Here is a 12,886-nt window from a genome sequence, read left to right on the forward strand (position 1 = left end):
ACTATTCAAGTGTGGTCCATGGGCCAGCTGCATCTGCTGAGAAAGTTCCAGAAATTAGAATCCAGGTCTCTACCCTACACCTACCTCTGAGTTGCAGTCTAGTTTAAGGCTATCTCCAGTTGATTGCTGTGCGTAACTATAAAACTTCTTTAAAAGAAAGCATGTTTTTATGTACTTAAAGTACTTAAAATATAAAGTACTTAAAATATCCATAAGAATTCCTATTTTTTAAAAGTTATATTTTATACCGTTATCAAGAATATGAATTTTCCTAGATGTGTAGGTAGAAATGTCAAAATAGTGATAGGAGCATAGAAAATAAAAAGCCTAATAATCATTTTTAAATCATTCTGAAGAGCAGAAAGAACCATAATTCTTTGGAAACTGCTCAGTAGTCTAATTCCACCTGCTGTTCATGAATGAGGAAAGACCACGTGTAGCAAATGGAAGCCCTGCGGTGACATACCTCTCCACACAGCACGTGTTCTGTCCATTTCCACTTGCCCTGGGGTCCTGTGAACCGGGATTGGGAACCCCCACTAGGCACAGCGATGAGGCGCTGGCAAGTTTGTTTCATCTCCCTCTGGATCTGATACATGTCAGATGGCATTTTGCTCTTCCTGGCCGGCTATTTATGTGTTAGACCTTTTTCTCATTTCATGTCTGGGTTCCAGACTCTGCGTTTCACTTCCATTACTCCTTTAGAGACAGGTCGGACCTTCCTCCTCTCCGGGCCGTTCCCTTTTCTAAGCCTTTTGCCCAGTTCTGTCCACCCCAGGTTCTCTTTACCACAAGTGAGTCGTCATTTCTGCAATTCAGGTATTCTGGAACTGAAATTCTCTTTGTTGCTAACAATAAAAGTCCACAGATGAAACGGTGTATGCCGTCATGGCAATGAAGAGTGTGGGTTCGGCCATCAGGAGACACCAGGGGGAATTGGAGCCGGAGAAGGCACGATGAACTGCATGTACAAGCCTCACTGCCTGGCGGCATCAGGGTGGGCTGGAGGCAGGAAGTGGGCTCCCAGAATGCCTGCTAGAGAAGTCCAGGGGTGTGGTGGTGCCCTAAACAAAGGCAGGGACTACCGTCCTCAGGGTGGGAATGAAGAGGGCAGAAGGGGGTAGGTCAGAGGGGCCTGGGCTGCAGAGTCCTCAGTTACTGAAAGAGTCCAGTTGCGAGTGCCCCCCCCTCCCCCACATCCTGTATGGTTCAGGATTTGGGCTCTGGAGGAGGCCGCACCCAAATGAAAGAGACTAGAAAATAATAATTTGGGAATATTGGGGACCAGGCGGGAGCCCAACTCCAGGGGAAGGACTCCACCCCGCTCTGGCCCTGCTGTCCCTTTTATTAAGACAATGGGATCCACCCATATCCTTTAGGCAGACAATTCCAATAACAGCCCATCAGCAAGGATTTACATGAGACTAACAGGTGGAGGTTGCTTCAGCTACCAATGTCTCAACCAGACAGTGGGTGCTTGGCTCTGACCTTTCAGAGCTTCAAGGCTGACCAGCCTTCCGGGTTCCTTGTCCACACCTCTCTGCTGGTGAGGGCAATGGGCGGCTTCCGACATCCAGTCTAGGGCTATTTATTTATTTTTATTTGTTTATTTGAATGCTGGGATAGATGATGGCACCGTTCAGCGACGGGAAACAGGAGGAGAGGCTGGCTTGCAAGGAAAACAGTGTTCAGTGTAGCCTCTTTGGTTTGGGGTCTCTCCAGCAGACTTCCTGTCCCCCCTGCCTCACTCCCTCCAGGCCGGTGCTCGCGTGTCTTCTCCGTGCCGTCTTCCCGAAGCAGCTTTAGGAAAGTGTCCCTTCTCCGAGGTGCCTTTCCACCGCCTCGTTTTAATCTGTAATCTTGGTGGTTTTGCTTTGCGTCTCTCCATAACATAAGCTCCGTGAGGGTGGAGATTGTGGCCTGTTAGGTTCGTGGCTACGTCTCCAACACTAAGAATTAATTCCTGGCACGGAATAGATGCTCAAAAAATGTTTGGATGAATAAATAAGAAGATCCCTTAGGCATTGAGCTTGCAGATCTGAAGTTCAGGAACAGCGCTGGGGATAATGATACAAGAGATGCTAGCACATAAGTAGAACTGAAGTCCCAGAGGGGAAAAAGGATCTAACAAGAATTAGTGGAACTAGAAAAAGAGGGCCAGGCACAGAGCAGAGGAAAAGGGAGTATGTGATCCCTGTAAATACAACTTGACTCCGTTATCTGTATTACAATCATTCAACGCAGAGGTGTTGCTATAGCTCAGCAGTTAACACAGCTGGATACTTATTCTGCAGATCTCTACAGTGTGCCAGAGATACATGTAAGATAGCGAAAGTAGCGATTGCATAGAAGTTGAGCTTTTAAAAGTTGTTAGGATAAAAAAATTTCTAGCTTTTGGAGTAAAAGCCAAATTACTTTTGTATGTGGTTTTTAATGTGGGTCTTAACATACGTGTACATTTACCAATTTAATGTGTGAAGAGTTCCAGTTTTAAAAAAATAGGCATATTAGGGGTGATGGTTGAATTTATTAGGGAATGTCCTCAGGGTTCCCATAGCTCAGGAATCTCACTCAGGCCCCAGGGTTCCTGGCGCTGGAACCTCAGCCTCCTGCTCCCTGCCGCGCCCCCCCCCCGCCCCCCCGCCCCCCAGGCCTCCCGCATGGCCCTCACCACTTCCTCTTTCACTCCCCGAAGGACCACAAGTCTCAGAATCCTGGCATCAGTTCTGCGAAGCTGTATTTATATTCGTTTGATAAATTGATTGTGATCAGCCCATAGTCTTATTGATGCACATTTTTCAGTAAATGAGTTCCCCAGAAGGGAAGGGCAGCTAAAAAAAGGCATCGGACTGCAGATCAAGTGTTTCAAACCCTAGAGAAAATGCTTCCCCTCACGTTGATGCGAGTCTCCTTCAGCTCTGCGCTGGGATTCAGCTTACGTGTCCCGGGAGATTTCGTGTTTGAGAAAAGGGCTGTTCTGGGTGTTCTTAGTGGGCTGTGTGGCTTGCTGACGGATGGACAGTTTCGAAGTCTGAGAGTGTTGCTGACCAGCCCACATGATCTCTGCAGGAGTTGAGATGCAAGCACACGGTTTTGTGTGTGAAGGTGCCTCACTTAGGAAAGATTCAGAAGGCAGCAATGCAGCTAATGAGGAGTTTGGCAGATAAGATCTATGCGCTGGTCTTGGAATTTAGCAAGGAAAACAATCCGAGGCGTTACCTAACATAGCCAGCAAGTAGCTGGTAAACTCAGCTAGACCTAAAAAAGGCACTGTCCAAGTTCAGGAAGAAGATCTTTAGATTAGAGAGACGGTGAAAAAAACATTGGCCAAAGGTACTTGTGAAGCTGACGTGGAGGTGATGGCATCTCATTCAGCATTTTTCTTTACATCGCCAACAGTCTTCCTCGTCAGGGCATGTTCGGCAGAGTCTCTCCTCATCCTCACCCATATTCTAGAGTGTTCTTTATAGACTTCCAAGTATAATGACTTGTAAGACAGCCCATTTGTTGAGCAGTATTTATTTATTTATTTTAAATATATTTGCATTTATTTCAGAGAGGAAGGGGGAGGGAAAGAGAGAGAGAAACATCAATGATGAGGACCACTGATTGGCTGCCTCCTGCACACCCCACACTGGGGATTGAGCCCACAACCTGGGCATGTGCCCTGACTGGGAATCAAACCATGACCTCCTGGTTCATAGGTCGCCGCTCAACCCCTGAGCCACGCCGGCAGGGCTATTGTGCAGTATTTAATGTCTCCACGTTAAGAAACACGTTAGTAGATTCTGTTGGGATCACACCGAGAAAGAAACTTGGGGAGTTGTGAATTTGTACATTTAAATCGAGGAAAAACTTTCTTCAAGTGGAACCCACTTTTGTGTGGAATACTTTTGCATACAGATTTGAAGCTCTCATTTTTGTTTTCGACAGTGAATATTTTAATTCTATAATAACTAGTGACCCGGTGCACGAAATTCGTGCACATTAAAAGGGGATTAATTAGAGGAAATAATTTAATATTGCTATTAGCCCTTTCTCTATAATAGAAGTGTCAGAGATGAAAGAAAATTAGTAAAATGTATATGAAAACCTTCCTCCTGTCAGAGTCTGGGGCGCGCCACGGGACCCAGAGTCAAGTCCCCACCCACCCACATGCACCTCAAAATCGTGTGAGACTCAGACCTGGCCGGCCCCCCCCCCCCATTGGGCTAGATCCAGACCCGGCCAGTCCCACCCTTGTCAAGCCCTTCCAGGAAGGGGGCATAGCCTCGGGTCCCCTGGCCCAGTGCCAGGATGGGGGGCGTGGCCTGAGGTCCCCCAGCTTAGACTGGGGCGGGGGCGTGCCTTGAGGTCCTCCATCAAGCCCCGCCAGGTGGGGGACATGGCCTGAGATCCCCTGTCAAGCCCTGCTGGGTGGGGGGCATAGCCTGAGGTCCCCCGTCAAGCCCTGCCAGGTGGGGGGGGAGCAGCCTCAGGTCCCCAGGCCCAGCACCGGGAAGGGGGCGCAGCCTCAGGTCCCCTGTCAAGCCCCACTGGGTGGGGGCGCAGCTTGAGTTCCCCCAACCCAGCACTGGGAGTGCACCTTGAGGTCCCCCATCAAGCCCTGCTGGGTGCGGAGCATGGCCTGAGGTCCCCTGTCAAGCCCTGCTGGGTGGGGGGTGCAGTATGAGGTTCCCTGGCCTGGTGCCGGGGTGGGGGGCGTGGCCTCAGGTCCCCTGTCAAGCCCTGCCGGGTGGGGGATGCGGCCTGAGGTCCCCTGTCAAGCCCCACGGGGGTGGGGGAGGTCGTAGCCTCAGGTCCCTGATGATTGTTCGTTAAGGCTCCTTATGGGAACTTGGCCTCAGCTGTGGGTGCAGCCATCTTTGTGACGGAGTGATGGTCAATTAGCATATCCCCTCTTTATTAGATAGGATTGGCATTGACATGGGAAGGTCATATATTTCCAGCTGCCACTTACTGAGGATCGGGAGGTTTCTGAGGGACTGCGAGGACTGGGATCACCGTCTCCTTTAAGCCCCCTCTCTGTCCTCCCCTAACACGGCCCGCATTGGAGCCCAGGCCTCAGGACGCTAGGGTAATGGAAGTGCCTAGTGCCTGAAATGCAGGGATGTAGGGACTTAGACCTTATCGCCATGGAAACGGCCACAGTGGGTTCCAAAGGACCCAACCCTGAGGCCAGGTGGCATCTGCCAGGCAGAAAGTGCCAGAGAGAAAGGTCTGTGCAGCCACCAGGGCCCAACTCCAGGAACAGACGTGTTACCGGAACAGTAGCCGCATGTCTGTTAGGGTCGGGCCTACGGTGAGTGCTTTAAAAATGAATTATTTCATCCTTTGAGGAGCCCTGTCGTTACTGTTTTCAGATAGGAAAGCTGAAATTAAAAGAGGGTAAATAATTCCCCCAAGATCCTTGGGTAGTGAGTGTGGTGATGTGCCCCATCAGGCAACTCCCTGAAAAATAGAAGGATGCCAGTCCTTCCCTCCGTTTTCAGTCTTGTAGCTCCAGCGTGCCCAGACATAGAAAAATGACTCGATAGCGCCGAGTTTCACATAACGGGCCAGCGTTCAGGGAGTCCTTCCGCGTGGTGGCACCCACCTGCCTCTGTGCGTTTTCTCCTCCCGTGAGAGAGCAGGACGCCTCCGATGGCTCGGCCCTGTCTGGGAGGGGGTGAGGGTTAGGACCCGGCAGGAACTGCTGTCCCCCCCCCCCCCACCGTATTCACCAGCCCCTCCAGCCCTCCCAGCGCCTGTGTCCCACTTCACAGCTGGTTGCCGGGCTTGTCTGCCATGCTAACTCACGCACTGTTCCCACAAACACGAGTTTGCCCAGCACGGTGAGCGGCAGGGACTGTGCCCGCCTTGGGTGTGCGGTGACGAAGTAAGAACATTTCCCATCACAGCGAGACGGCCACAAGGGCTGAGCAGTGACAGCTCTGGATCCTGAACGCCATCGGAGGAGTCGGGGCCTGGAGCGCCTCCCTGGGCGGGGACTGTGCCCGAGTAACCAGGGCTCGCACTGCGGGAAAGACTCAGTGACATGCGGTGTGTTCTGGTGAGGAAGCCAGGGAAATAGGATGTCTTTCAGAATGACTTTCCTCCCAGATTATTAAAAAACAGTGCTACTTAGCCCGAGCAGTGTGGCTCAGTGGTCGAGCATCGACCTATGAACCAGGAGGTCAGGGTTGGATTCCCGGTCAGGGCACAGGCCCGGGTTGTGGGCTCGATCCCCCGTGGGGGGCGTGCAGGAGGCAGCCGATCCATGGTTCTCTCTCCCTCTCCCTTCCTCCCTGAAATCAATCAAAATATATTTAAAAACAAAACGAAAAGCAGTGCTACGTCAGTCACTCTTCAGCTGCCGTGCCAGAAGGCAGCCCCAGACGGCCGGGCTCTGTGCGCCACCCTCCCGGCGAGAGAACAGGACTTCTTGTTAAGGAAGAAAATCCCGTGGAAGTTTTTTTTCAGAGGTGGCAGGTCCTCTGAGTTCAAGTCTGAGTTCCAGAAGCTTCGTGTCTGGAATTTCTCGTCAAGGCCTCGTGTAAACATCCACTAGAACTTTTGGTCTGGCGTCGTGGTGATAAATTGCTCCGCGGACATAAAACATCTTCATCTTGTGTTGCGGCTCATTGATCTTGTGACCGTAACTTGTACTTTTTCTTCCTCTGCGAGGGAGCTGCTGGCCATGGCGGGCTCACTGTTGTTCTGGATGAGGGGGACATGATGAGAACACAGGCCCCACGTGGGGGGTCACTGGGAACCAGCAAGGGCGAAGCTGTGGGAGCCTCACAGAGCGTGTGACCATCGCTTCCCGGGAGGGCGGGGGGTGTACACGGGGCCCAGAGGGGAGGGCCGCTCCCTCAAAGTCACAGAGTGGGAGTGCTTCGGGCCCGCACTCCTATCTGACCCACCCCTTCGGGCTTCTTACCCAAATGCACAGTGGGAGGGGGTTGGGACAGGGCAGGGGTCGGCAAACTCATCAGTCAACAGAGCCAAATATCAACAGTACAACGATTGAAATTTCTTTGGAGAGCCACATTTTTTAAACTTAAACTTCTAACGCCACTTCTTCAAAATAGACTCGCCCAGGCCGTGGTATTTTGTGGGAGAGCCACACTCAAGGGGCCAGAGAGCCGCACGTGGCTCGCGAGCCGCCTTTGCCGACCACGGGGATAGGAAGTCAGGAACCAGAGGGGACTCTAAAAGGCCTTCGCCCTCTTGTCCAGCCGCTGACCTTCCTCCTGGCGCAGAAGCGCCTCCGCAGGTCCCCGAGGCCCGAGCCCAGCCTGCGGCCGGCCCTTCCTGGGAGGAGAGTTTCTCTTCTGCCCCGAAAGCCTCCGCCCCCGGCCTCCACTCCCCGACAGCCACTCCCCAGGCCTGCGATGTGCCCGCACTGCCAGCCCCATGGCGCCAGGGGACCAGAGGTCACAGACGCTTCCTCCAGGCCACGGGCAGGGCGGGCACAGACGGCCCCTGGGACCAGCGCGGATGCTGCGGGAAGAGGGCCGGCGGGATGTGAGAGCAGAGGCTGTCCTGACCCGGCCGGGCTGCCGGGGCCCTGGGAGCTGAGGGCAGTGGGAGCATCTGCCCCCCATCTCTCTCTCTGCAGGGGCAGTGGGAGAATCTGCCCCCATCTCTCTCTCTGCAGAATCTGCCCCCATCTCTCTCTCTGCAGAATCTGCCCCCATCTCTCTCTGCAGAGACAGTGGGAGCATCTGCCCCCATCTCTCTCTCTGCAGAATCTGCCCCCATCTCTCTCTCTGCAGAATCTGCCCCCATCTCTCTCTCTGCAGAGACAGTGGGAGCATCTGCCCCCATCTCTCTCGCTGCAGAGCAGAGGCCCAGGGCTGAGCAGTCCCTTACAGCCCCCACAGTGACTCAGTGGCTCCTTCCTCTGCACATGGGCCCAGCACCCCCTAAGCTGGAGGCCCCTGTCCCCAGTGAGAGTCAGCACCCTGAGGAGGAGGACCTTGGGGAGAAGGGCGAGCACAGTGCCTCCCGCCTCTGCCCTGATACAAAGCTTACCTGGAGTCAGGAATGTGGGCCAGGGACCAGGACTGAGATGGCTGGAAGATTCTCGAACCTTCCTGTTTTTCACATTTTGCGTATCCCCGGTTTCTCTCTCATACAAACAGCAAAACAGTTAAATGAGAAAAGAGAGCGAGGAAGTCGAGGTGAGAGTGAGGGTTAGGGACCTGGTGTCCTCCTCCATCGCATCCTTGGAAACGCCCAGGGTAGAGGGGGTGGGACGCCTCAGGGTGAGGAAGCACCCACTGGGGAGGGGAGCACCCACTGGGGAGGATGAGCACCCACTGGGGAGAGGGAGCACCCACTGGGGAGAGGGAGCACCCACTGGGGAGAGGAGTACCCACTGGAGAGGGGGAGCACCCACTGGGGAGGATGAGCACCCACTGGGGGAGGGAGCACCCACTGGGGAGAATGAGCACCCACTGGGGAGGGGGAGCACCCACTGGGGAGGGGAGCACCCACTGGGGAGAGGGAGTGCCCACTGGGGAGGATGAGCACCCACTGGGGAGAGGGAGCGCCCACTGGGGAGAGGGAGCACCCACTGGGGAGAGGGAGCACCCACTGGGGAGGGGAGCACCCACTGGGGAGAGGGAGCACCCACTGGGGAGGGGAGCACCCACTGGGGAGAGGGAGTGCCCACTGGGGAGAGGGAGTGCCCACTGGGGAGGATGAGCACCCACTGGGGAGAGGGAGTGCCCACTGGGGAGGATGAGCACCCACTGGGGAGAGGGAGCGCCCACTGGGGAGAGGGAGTGCCCACTGGGGAGAGGGAGCACCCACTGGGGAGGGGAGTGCCCACTGGGGAGAGGATCGCCCACTGGAGAGAGGGAGCACTTACTGGGGAGGGGAGCACCCACTGGGGAGGGGAGCGCCCACTGGGGAGAGGGAGTGCCCACTGGGGAGAGGGAGCACCCACTGGGGAGGGGAGTGCCCACTGGGCCCACCATGGAGTAGAAGGAGATGAGGGGCAGCGGCTGGGCCTGCTGGGACGCCCTGCAGGTCTCCCCTCTCTCCCTGGCCAACCCCCTCCTGGCTGTGAGGGGACAGGCTCACCAAGCAGGACCGCTCCGGGTGCTGCAGTGCTGCCACGGGGGCGGGCGGGGCAGGGAGGACTCCTCCGCAGAAGGGAGAGGACAGTCTTTTCTGGGAGGAGGACCTGGGAGCAGGCTGGGACTCAGTGTGGGGCGCACCCTGTCTCCTCAGCCTGAGTGACGGGAGGGGGCCGTGTGGAATGTGGGGGCGGGAGGAGCTGAGGCTACCTCTGTTGTCATTCAATGGGTTAGATGTTTGTTTGGTTTTTGACAGTGAATCTGTGAGCACCTGGTAACCCTCTCTGGGCGCCTGACAGGCTGGAGCCCAGGCTCAGGGTCCGAGTCTTTCTCACCTTCTCGGCTCCTGCCTCTCCCTCAGCGGAGCCACTGGAGTGGGACATGGAGCCGCAGAGGGGAAACGCAGGCCACAGTGGTGTGTGTGTGTGGAAAGCTCAGTCACGTACGTTCTTCTAGACGCTTCAGCAACTTCCGTTGTCGGGATCAGGAGGATGAGGCACAGGTTTTGTGTCTGAGACGGTGGCACGGACATTGCACACCCAAAACTAAATGTGCCCCCCGTGCCATTCGCCGCAGTTCCTGAAGCTCCTGTGAGCGTGGCAAGAACGTGGCACGTGAATAGCGGTGGGCATCAGGGAGGAGCCGTCCAGGCCAGTCTCCGTGGTGGCCGAGGCGGGCAGACATGAGGCCTGGGCGGGTCAGGAGAGCGGGGTGCCCGGCCCCCCCGAGGCTGGGGAGCATGTCCGCCTCTGAGCCTGCAGTCCTTCCTCGGGACACTGCGGCAGCGCCTGGCCTTGACCCGCAGCCACTCGGCAGCTCTCCCTCCACGCCGTGCAGCAGCGACAATGGCCTACTATTTTTCAAAGTCGTGTCTTTCCTGCAGAATAAATCACCAGTGACGCCGGTTTGAAAAGGAATCTGTTTTGCACCGAATTCCACGCGCTGCCAAGTGCTCGGTTTGGCCGGGCTGCGGAGCAGCCTGGGGGGGGCGCATTCCAGGAGAGGTCATGTGTTCGGAGTGCTGGGCCAGGTCCTGCCGTGCTCTCAGCGTGGTGGCCACCTTCACACGTGGGCACGGGCAGGGGGGTGGGGGGGGAGAGGCCGTGAACACCGCTCTGGCGGTGGGTGCCCAGAAACCCGGAGGCCTGCGCATCCCGTGAATACTGTGCCGCATGCCAGCGACATGCCAAGGCCGGGCCTGCGCCTCCCTCCCGGCTGTGCCCGCCCCGCGACCTCGCTCCTGGCCCCACAGAACCAGGCAAGGGGACAGCACAGGTCCGTATTTTTTCTAGAGTGTTCTTTCAGCTTAGGCAGTGGTTCTCAACCCAGGCAACACATTGAAATCAGCCAGGGAGGTCCAGCATCACACCGATGCCTGGCCCGCCGCCAAGCAAGGGAGCGCCCGGGGAGGGCCGGGCACCCGGGCGTGTGCGAAGGCCTAGCTGCAGCCAGGTGAGACGGGCAGCGCCACCACCCAGGGCCCAGGGCGTTCTCCGGCCTCAGTCCCCGCCAGCTGTCCGGTGAGGAAGGAGAAATAGGCTGAGGGTGACTCTGCAGGGCGCGGTCCCACCTTCCCTGTTTTAGCACCTTCTCCGAGGGACGGGAGGAATGGGTGATGGGACCAGGCAGGAGACACCTCCTGGGCATCACGCTCTGCAGGGGGTGCATCTGGGAAGAAGGCGCATCAGGAAAAAAGGGATAAAACCACGTTTAGCACAATTCTTAGTCCTTCCCAGGGGCTCAGCAAACATCTTATCCTGCAGCCCTGGCGCCTCTCTGAGAAACGCCTCGTCATTCCCCCTTTTACAGACCGAAGCTCTTCCATCTAAGGTCACAGGGTTTGCCAGTCAGGGGCCCCTCTGAGGTGGAGCGGACTCTTCTGGTTCAGACCGCGTTCTGCCCACGCTGCCCTGAGTGGGAGGCGCCACGCAGGAGGCAGGAGGTGCCACGGCCAGGCCCGGCATCCCAGGAGGCTCAGCCCGCGGCTCCCAGCGCAGCAGCCTCAGCGCTGCCTCTGCCCCCCACCCCACACAGGCCCTCCTCCCGCCTCCCGCCTGCGCCCCAGGAAGCTCCATCGCTCCTGGGAGAAGCCGCTGCTGGGCCCAGCCAGCCGGGCACCCCCCTCCGGGCCGGCCATCAACAGGGCCTTCCAGGGACCGTGTTTAGCTCCCATTTCTCCACGGAGCAGGGGTGCCCGTCGGTCAGGAGCACCGACTTTCAGGCTTCGTGGCGGCTGTGGAAACCAGCGCCTAATCCTGTCCGTTCCATGTGTGACATAAATACTTTTCCCTGTACTTGACTTTCTTTTCTGAATCCTTTCCTCAGATATTAGCCTCCGCCGGCTCGTGGGCCCCGGATACTGGAATGGGTGTCTGATCCGCCACCCGGAGCTTAAGGGCAGCCTGCGGTGAGGTGGTCAGTGGGGCTCATTGAGACGCTCAGCTCTGACCGCCTGGGACCCCCGCAGCCAGGGTCCCCGGGAGCTGAGCTGGCGGAAGGGCGGGAGCGGGGGTCTTCCTGAGGTCGCCTGGCCCCCCGCCTCTGATCTCTGCTGTCCCCAGCTGACCTTTGCTTCTGGAAGGAAGGAGAAGCCGGGAGAGAGGAAGGTGGTATGCACCTCCCCATCCCCCGCACACACGTGGCCTTGGCGTAAACGTTGTTGTTGTTGTTGTTGTTTTAATATAGTTTTATTGATTTCAGAGAGGAAGGGAGAGGGAGAGAGAGAGAAACACGGATGATGAGAGAGAATCATTGATTGGCTGCTTCCTGCACGCCCCCTATTGGGGATGAGCCTGCCACCTGGGCTTGTGCCCTTGTCCGGAATTGAACCTGGGACCCTTCAATCCTCAGGCCGACGCTCTGTCCACTGAGCCACACCAGCCAGGGCTCAACCTTGTGTTTCAGTGCAGCCGGAGGAGAGCTGGAGACGCACGCAGACGTCCCGGTGGGCAGGCTGAGCAGGGAGGCCATGGGCATTGAGAAGGGCACGGCCCAGTGGGTGCCCCCTCTCTCACGGTGAACCCTGAATTTCACAGAAGCCGCAGCTCACGCTGAGGGACACAGAGCACGCTCCTCCCGCCTCCCTCAGGTGGCCTTTCCAAGCTTTAGGGAGGGGTGGGCAGGGATGGGGCGTACTTCTGAAGAAATGTTCCGTTGTTTACCAGACTCAAGTTTGATCGGCTTGTGGCATCCCCACACCCTCATGGCCACCGCTTGCGCGCCGTGGCCACAGCTGGCTTCAGGAGACCTCTGCTCTGCTCGGGTGGGTGTTGGGCGCCTCGCTGGCGAGTGGGTTCCCGCTCAGGACTGGCCTTGCCCCTGGCTTTGGCCTTCTCCAGCTGTAGCCTCCTGAGGTTTCTAGGGGTCTCCGGGGTCCAGGAGCCGCTGCGAGGAGCTGTAGGTGGGGGGGTGGGCGCTCCCAGGGGTGCCCTGAGGCCTCCTGCCGCTCAGACAGCCCCCGGTTCCGGTGAAGTACTGAGCATGTTAAATGATCGTGCATTCTTAAAGACATTGCCAGAACTGGGTAAGGTACAGAGCTATTAATACAGAACGTAAATACGTTTGAGACCAGTTCTCATTATTCTTGATGAATGAAATATTGGAGAAGGTGATCGTTTTCAAAATTAGTGAGGAAGTCTATGATATTCATATTACCACCAAGTTCAGTGCTTGATTGAAGATATTGCATCGCAGACATTGAAATGGATGTGCTTCTAGTGAGTGACAGTGAGGGCTCGGATTCTTCCGGCTTTTTATGCCTTAGGGACTGGAGGTGCCCTGCCTCCCGAGATCCCTCCTCCTTGTAGTTTGGATCC

General features: G+C 56.5%; 1 protein-coding gene across 1 annotated transcript in view; it reads left to right on the forward strand.

Annotated features, from left to right (window-relative positions):
• The window catches only part of ITGA1 (integrin subunit alpha 1), a 113,769-nt gene that overhangs the window by 13,803 nt on the left and 87,080 nt on the right, over nt 1-12,886 (forward strand). The window lies entirely within an intron of this gene.

This window comes from Cnephaeus nilssonii (genome assembly GCF_951640355.1).
Source record: "Cnephaeus nilssonii genome assembly, chromosome: 2".
Taxonomy (NCBI): domain Eukaryota; kingdom Metazoa; phylum Chordata; class Mammalia; order Chiroptera; family Vespertilionidae; genus Cnephaeus; species Cnephaeus nilssonii.